This window comes from Rhinoraja longicauda, chromosome 19, assembly GCF_053455715.1.
Source record: "Rhinoraja longicauda isolate Sanriku21f chromosome 19, sRhiLon1.1, whole genome shotgun sequence".
NCBI classification, from domain to species: domain Eukaryota; kingdom Metazoa; phylum Chordata; class Chondrichthyes; order Rajiformes; family Arhynchobatidae; genus Rhinoraja; species Rhinoraja longicauda.
Genome location: NC_135971.1, coordinates 40,563,172 through 40,570,671, shown reverse-complemented (window position 1 = coordinate 40,570,671; position 7,500 = coordinate 40,563,172).

The following is a 7,500-nucleotide window of genomic DNA, read 5'->3' as shown; positions in this document are numbered from 1 at the left end:
CGATCTTTTTGTGTCCCTTCGGTTTTTCTTCCCTGACATTTTTGCACCTCACCACACAATCTTTTCTAAGTGTCTCTGAAAATCGTGTTCCCGAAAATCTCCGGGCACGCCACCTCCATCTTCGCGCAAAACAAACCGTTTTGAGGTCGGCGGGAGTCGGCCCGGTCGTCCGTCCGGTCGTGTCGCACTGACGCCCGCCGCGGGGCCGCAAACTGCGGGGTCATAGAGACTTCCGGTGGTAAGTCGTTAACCGTGATCGGGACCGCCCGGACAAGAAATGCCATTTTCTGGCCGGCGGGAGACGGGCCGATAGGCCTGGCGGGAAAGGCGCGCCGCGGCCCCGCTGAAGGCCGCACATCGGACCTCCTCGACTTCCGCCGTCAAATCGTTAACCTGCGGCGGGCAAAAAAGAAGCGACGCCAGGTTTCGGACTTAGTGCAATTCTCGAATGTCGCGGCTGACTTGGCGGTACGAGCGTTCGGAAGTCCCGCCGGAATTGCGACGCTTCGAACGGTCGAGGCGGCCAATCTCGACCTCAGCGGCGGCACTGGCGCGATACACGTTTCTGCCGCCAGGGGGGGGGGGGGGGGGTGGGGGGGGGGCAAGCCAGCCGGCCGGGGGCGCCCGGCGCCGATCCGGCGCTTACTCGACACGCTCGAGCATCCGAACCCGTCTTATCTACGGGACCGCCGTTGCCACTTGAACACCTTTCGCCGAGAGTATCCGGGCACCCCACCTACCCGCCGGAATCACGAACCACGAGGTAGAAGTCAGGAACCAACAGGAGAAGTCGTGAACTAAATGGCGAATTCATGAACCAAACGGAGAGAAGTCATGAACCGAGCGGTTTAGGGTCAGGGTGAGGGTTGTTAGGGTGAGGCCGTTAGGGTGAGGCCGTTGCTTCGAGCGGGAAGATGGGCAGCCCCGCCCCCCCCCCCCCCCCCCCCCCCCCCCGTTGGGTGGAAGGAAACCTCTGCTGCGGGCCCGGCAACCATCCCGAACGGACCCGCTGGGTCCAAATGTCTGCCGAGGGCGGTCCTGCTGCGGTCGCGGGTTCGTTGGAAACCTCTCCTGCTGCTGGCATGGCCACCCTCCCCCCCCCCCGCCCGACTGACGACCCTGCGGGCCCGGCGACCCGGTGTCCCGTTGCCGCGCGGGGAGTGATCCTCGGGGCCGTGCCGGGCGGGCCCAGCGACACGAAGAGAGTGGGGGGGGGGTCGGAGGGAGTGGCACTGGGGAGAGAGGGGTGGGGGAGAGAGTGCCCCCCCCCCCCCATTAGGGGCGAGTTTATGCAGTCATCAGAGTTTATACCTAACCTCATGATGCTTTATTAGCCGGATAGGCTGTCTGACCTCGCCCCCAGTCCCTACTCCTTCCACTGGATTCTTCTTATACCCTCTTTTTCTTCGTGCCCCCCCCCCCCCCCCCCCCCCCCACGCAGGGAGGGTTCCAAGAGGGAGGAGGGAGGGAGGGAGTCCCGGGGCCGTGAGAGAGAGAGAGCCTCATTAGCTGCTAGGTTCACCTCATTAGCTGCTAGCTAACGCGTCAGACCTTTTACATTCTTTAGAGGATTGAAACCTCAGGGCCTTTAACCCCCGTTCACCGTTTACACTCAACGATCCTTCCGAACAAAACCCTTACACATCTGTCCGTCCAACTGACCCCCGAGATACCTAACACGCAGATTAACACGTCAGCGGTGATCGGCGTGTCATAGAGGAGTCACAAAGACGGGCAAAATAGAGTGGTTGAATAAAAAATACTCACTCAATTGGCCGTGATTTAACGTAGCACACAATGATGCAAAGCCCATGCAAAGTCCAGTGGCCCAAGCAAACAAATAAGATAGATCTGGCTCGGCGTTCCTCATCTCCACATCGTCACCCAGCACGCCGACGCCCAATAACAATTCCCCCGCAAATTGTGCACCTCGAGCGGCAGTACTTTAAACGGCGCCGTCTTCGGCGTGGACGGCATGAACCAAGTCGGCAAGCATCGTCACCCAGCACACAGACGTCCACTAACAATTCCTCCCCCCTGCAAATTGCGCGCCGCGAACGGCAGTACTTTCAAGTATGCCGCCTTCGGCGGGGACATCGTGAACCAAATCGGCAGGCAGGCGTCGTCAGCCGGTCGACCGACCCCCAGTTGCATTGCCCCAACGGCCATTGTGCACTTCGAACAGAACAGTGCTTTTAAAATATTCCGCCTGCCGCGTGTACATCATGAAACAAATGGAAAGGACGAACCGGGCGTGCAACCGATGCACGGAGAGTGACAGGTCGTCAAGCAAGTCCGTGGCAATCCGTCGGCCGACTCGGCCGCGGCCAGCAGAGGCGTTTTGGCCCGGGCGCGCCGAACTTTGCGCGCCCTCGGTATGCGTAACACTAGCACATGCCTTCAAAACTCACTACAAAATAACCCCAAAGTATGCCGCCTTCCCCGTGGGCCTTGTTACCAATATCTTGCCCTGCTTCCTGATGCCCTTATGGGGTCGGCTCTGTTCTTGCAGAACCCTCAGGTGGTGCAGAGTCTGGGCCATTTTATCAATATCTTGCCCTGATTCCTGATGCCCTTATGGGGTCGGCTCTGTTCTTGCAGAACCCTGAGGTGGTGCAGAGTCTGCGCCTTGTTATCAATATCTTGCCCTGCTTCCTGAAACCCTTATGGGGTTGGTTCTGTTACAAAACCCTCAGGTGGTGCAGAGTCTGGGCCACTTTATAAATAACTCTGCCTGCATTAGGGTCAGGGTTAGGGTTAGGGTTAGGGTTAGGGTTAGGGTTAGGGTTAGGGTTAGGGTTAGGGTTAGGGTTAGGGTTAGGGTTAGGGTTAGGGTTAGGGTTAGGGTTAGGGTTAGGGTTAGGGTTAGGGGTAGGGGTAGGGGTAGGGGTAGCGGTAGGGGTAGGGGTAGGGGTAGGGGTAGTTTGAACTACTGCCGCTCCAGGCGCGCACTGTGCGTGGGTAATTTTCAGTGGGCGTCGGTGTGCTGGGTGACGATGCCGCCCAGACTCTGCACCACCTGAGGGATCTGCAAGAACAGAGCCGAACCCGCAAGGGTATCGGGAAGCAGGGCAAGATATTGATAACAAGGCCCAGACTCTGCACCACCCGAGGGTTCTGCAAGAACAGAGCCGACCCCATAAGGGTATCAGGAAGCAGGGTGAGATAGTGACACCATTTGTAAAACCGGCAAATCCCACCCAGGAAACATTGCAAAAATTGGCCTCTAATGCTGGAACGTGGGTAAAGCCAAACAAACACGACACGTTTTAAAAGAACGTTACTAAAACAGCCTGGGATATGCCCATGACAAAGGATAGGCCGAACCTCACCAGAAAAAAAGAGAGGGAGACCACGGCAGAGCTGAGGGATAAACATGAGATGGTGATAAAACCAGCAGACGAGGGGAGCAGTAGGGTTACAAATTAATGTCAATATGGGGCCTGCTCCCACTGGGTAATAGACAAAAACATAGAACAGGGTGACAGGAGAGACTGGATAGCACAGAGGATAACCCGTGAGCGAAATAATGGGGTGTATGCAGTTCAATGTAAGGAGTGTACCTTACGGTACATAGGGGAAACAGGTAAAACAGCCTCAGCGGTGATCGACGTGTCAAAGAGGAGTCACAAAGACGGGCAAAATAAAGTGGTTGATTATAGACAATAGACAATAGACAATAGGTGCAGGAGTCGGCCATTCAGCCCTTCGAGCCAGCACCGCCATTCAATGCGATCATGGCTGATCACTCTCAATCAGTACCCCGTTCCTGCCTTCTCCCCATACCCCCTCACTCCGTTATCCTTAAGAGCTCTATCCAGCTCTCTCTTGAAAGCATCCAACGAACTGGCCTCCACTGCCTTCTGAGGCAGAGAATTCCACACCTTCACCACTCTCTGACTGAAAAGGTTCTTCCTCATCTCCGTTCTAAATGGCCTACCCCTTATTCTTAAACGGTGGCCCCTTGTTCTGGACTCCCCCAACATTGGGAACATGTTTCCTGCCTCTAATGTGTCCAATCCCCTAATTATCGTATATGTTTCAATAAGATCCCCCCTCATTCTTCTAAATACCAGTGTATACAAGCCCAATCGCTCCAGCCTTTCAACATACGACCGTCCCGCCATTCCGGGAATTAACCTAGTGAACCTACGCTGCACGCCCTCCATAGCAAGAATATCCTTCCTCAAATTTGGAGACCAAAACTGCACACAGTACTCCAGGTGCGGTCTCACCAGGGCCCGCTACAACTGTAGAAGGACCTCTTTGCTCCTATACTCAACTCCTCTGGTTACGAAGGCCAACATTCCATTGGCTTTCTTCACTGCCTGCTGTACCTGCATGCTTCCTTTCATTGACTGATGCACTAGGACATCCAGATCTCGTTGAACTCCCCCTCCTCCTAACTTGACACCATTCAGACAATAATCTGCCTTTCTACTCTTACTTCCAAAGTGAATAACCTCGCACTTATCTACATTAAACTGCATCTGCCATGTATCCGCCCACTCACACAACCTGTCCAAGTCATCCTGCAGCCTTATTGCATCTTCCTCACAATTCACACTACCCTCCAGCTTAGTATCATCTGCAAATTTGCTAATGGTACTTTTAATCCCTCCGTCTAAGTCATTAATGCATATCGTAAATAGCTGGGGTCCCAGCACCGAACCTTGCGGTACCCCACTGGTCACTGCCTGCCATTCCGAGAGGGACCCATTTATACCCACTCTTTGCTTTCCGTCTGTCAACCAATTTTCTATCCATGTCAGTACCCTACCCCCAATACCACGTGCCCTAATTTTGCCCACTAATCTCCTATGTGGGAGCTTGTCGAAGGCTTTCTGAAAGTCGAGGTACACCACGTCCACTGACTCTCCCCTGTCAATTTTCCTAGTTACATCCTCAAAACATTCCAGTAGATTTGTCAAGCATGATTTCCCCTTCGTAAATCCATGCTGACTCGCAATGATCCTGTTACTGCTATCCAAATGCTCAGCAATTTCGTCTTTTCTAATTGACTCCAGCATCTTCCCCACCACTGATGTCAGACTAACTGGTCTATAATTACCCGTTTTCTCTCTCCCTCCCTTCTTAAAAAGTGGGATAACATTTGCTATCCTCCAATCCACAGGAACTGATCCTGAATCTATATAGAACATTGAAAAATGATCTCCAATGCTTCCACTATTTCTAGAGCCACCTCCTTAGGTACCCTGGGATGCAGACCATCAGGCCCTGGGGATTTATCAGCCTTCAGTCCCATCAGTCTACCCAAAACCATTTCCTGCCTAATGTGGATTTCCTTCAGTTCCTCCATCACCCTAGGTTCTCCGGCCCCTAGAACATTTGGGAGATTGTGTGTATCTTCCTCAGTGAAGACAGACCCAAAGTAACGGTTTAACTCGTCTGCCATTTCTTTGTTCCCCATAATAAATTCCCCCGTTTCTGTCTTCAAGGGACCCACATTTGCCTTGACTATTTTTTTCCTCTTCACGTACCTAAAAAAACTTTTGCTATCCTCCTTTATATTATTGGCTAGTTTACCCTCGCACCTCATCTTTTCTCCCCGCATTGCCTCTTTAGTTAACTTTTGTTGCTCTTTAAAAGAGTCCCAATCCTCTGTCTTCCCACTCTTCTTTGCTATGTTATACCTCCTCTCCTTAATTTTTATGCTGTCCCTGACTTCCCTTGTCAGCCACAGGTGTCTCTTACTCCCCTTAGAGTCTTTCCACCTCTTTGGAATAAATTGATCCTGCAACCTCTGCATTATTCCCTGGAATACCTGCCATTGCTGTTCTACCGTCTTCCCTGCTAGGGCCTCCTTCCAGTCAATTTTGGCCAGCTCCCGCCTCATGCCTCTGTAATCCCCTTTGCTATACTGTAATACAGACACTTCCGATTTTCCCTTCTACCTTTCCATTTGCAGAGTAAAACTTATCGTGTTGTGATCACTGCCTCCTAACGGCTCTTTTACCTCTAGTCCCCTTATCAGATCAGGATCATTAAAAACACTCACTCTATTGGCCGTGATTTAACCTAGCACACAGTGTTGCAAAGCCCACGCAAAGTCCAGTGGGCCAAGCAAACAAATAAGATAGATCTGGCTCGGCGTTCCACATCTCCACATCGTCACCCAGCACGCCGACGCCCATTAACAATTCCCCCGCAAATTGTGCACCTCGAGCGGCAGTACTTTAAACGGCGCCGTCTTCGGCGTGGACGGCATGAACCAAGTCGGCAAGCATCGTCACCTAGCACACAGACGTGCACTAACAATTCCTCCCCCCGCAAATTGCGCGCCGCGAACGGCGGTACTTTCAAGTATGCCGCCTTCGGCGGGGACATCGTGAACCAAATCGGCAGGCAGGCGTCGTCAGCCGGTCGACCGACCCCCAGCTGCATTTCCCCAACGGACATTGTGCACTTCGTACAGAACAGTGCTTTTAAAATATTCCGCCTGCCGCGTGGACATCATGAACCAAATGAGCAGGCAGGCATCATATCATATCATATCATACACATACAGCCGGAAACAGGCCTTTTCGGCCCTCCAAGTCCGTGCCGCCCAGCGATCCCCGTACATTAACATTATCCTATACCCACTAGGGACAGTCAGCCCCCAGCACAACGACGCCCCCGCTAACAATTCCCCACGCACATGGTGCGCTCGAGCTGCAGCACTTTAAAGTACGCCGCCTTCGGCGGGGACATCGTGAACCAAAGGAGCAGGCAGCCATGGTCACCGCCAGCACAACGACGGCGCCGCTAACAATTCCCCGCGCACCTTGTGCGCTCGAGCTGCAGTACTTTAAAGTACGCCGCCTTCGGCGGGGACATCGTGAACCAAAGGAGCAGGCAGCCATGGTCACCGCCAGCACAACCACGGCGCCGCTAACAATTCCACGCGCACCTTGTGCGCTCGAGCTGCAGTACTTTAAAGTACGCCGCCTTCGGCGGGGACATCGTGAACCAAAGGAGCAGGCAGCCATGGTCACCGCCAGCACAAGCACGGCGCCGCTAACAATTCCCCGCGCACCTTGTGCGCTCGAGCTGCAGTACTTTAAAGTACGCCGCCTTCGGCGGGGACATCGTGAACCAAAGGAGCAGGCAGCCATGGTCACCGCCAGCACAACCACGGCGCCGCTAACAATTCCACGCGCACCTTGTGCGCTCGAGCTGCAGTACTTTAAAGTACGCCGCCTTCGGCGGGGACATCGTGAACCAAAGGAGCAGGCAGCCATGGTCACCGCCAGCACAAGCACGGCGCCGCTAACAATTCCCCGCGCACCTTGTGCGCTCGAGCTGCAGTACTTTAAAGTACGCCGCCTTCGGCGGGGACATCGTGAACCAAAGGAGCAGGCAGCCATGGTCACCGCCAGCACAACCACGGCGCCGCTAACAATTCCCCGCGCACCTTGTGCGCTCGAGCTGCAGTACTTTAAAGTACGCCGCCTTCGGCGGGGACATCGTGAACCAAAGGAGCAGGCAGCCATGGTC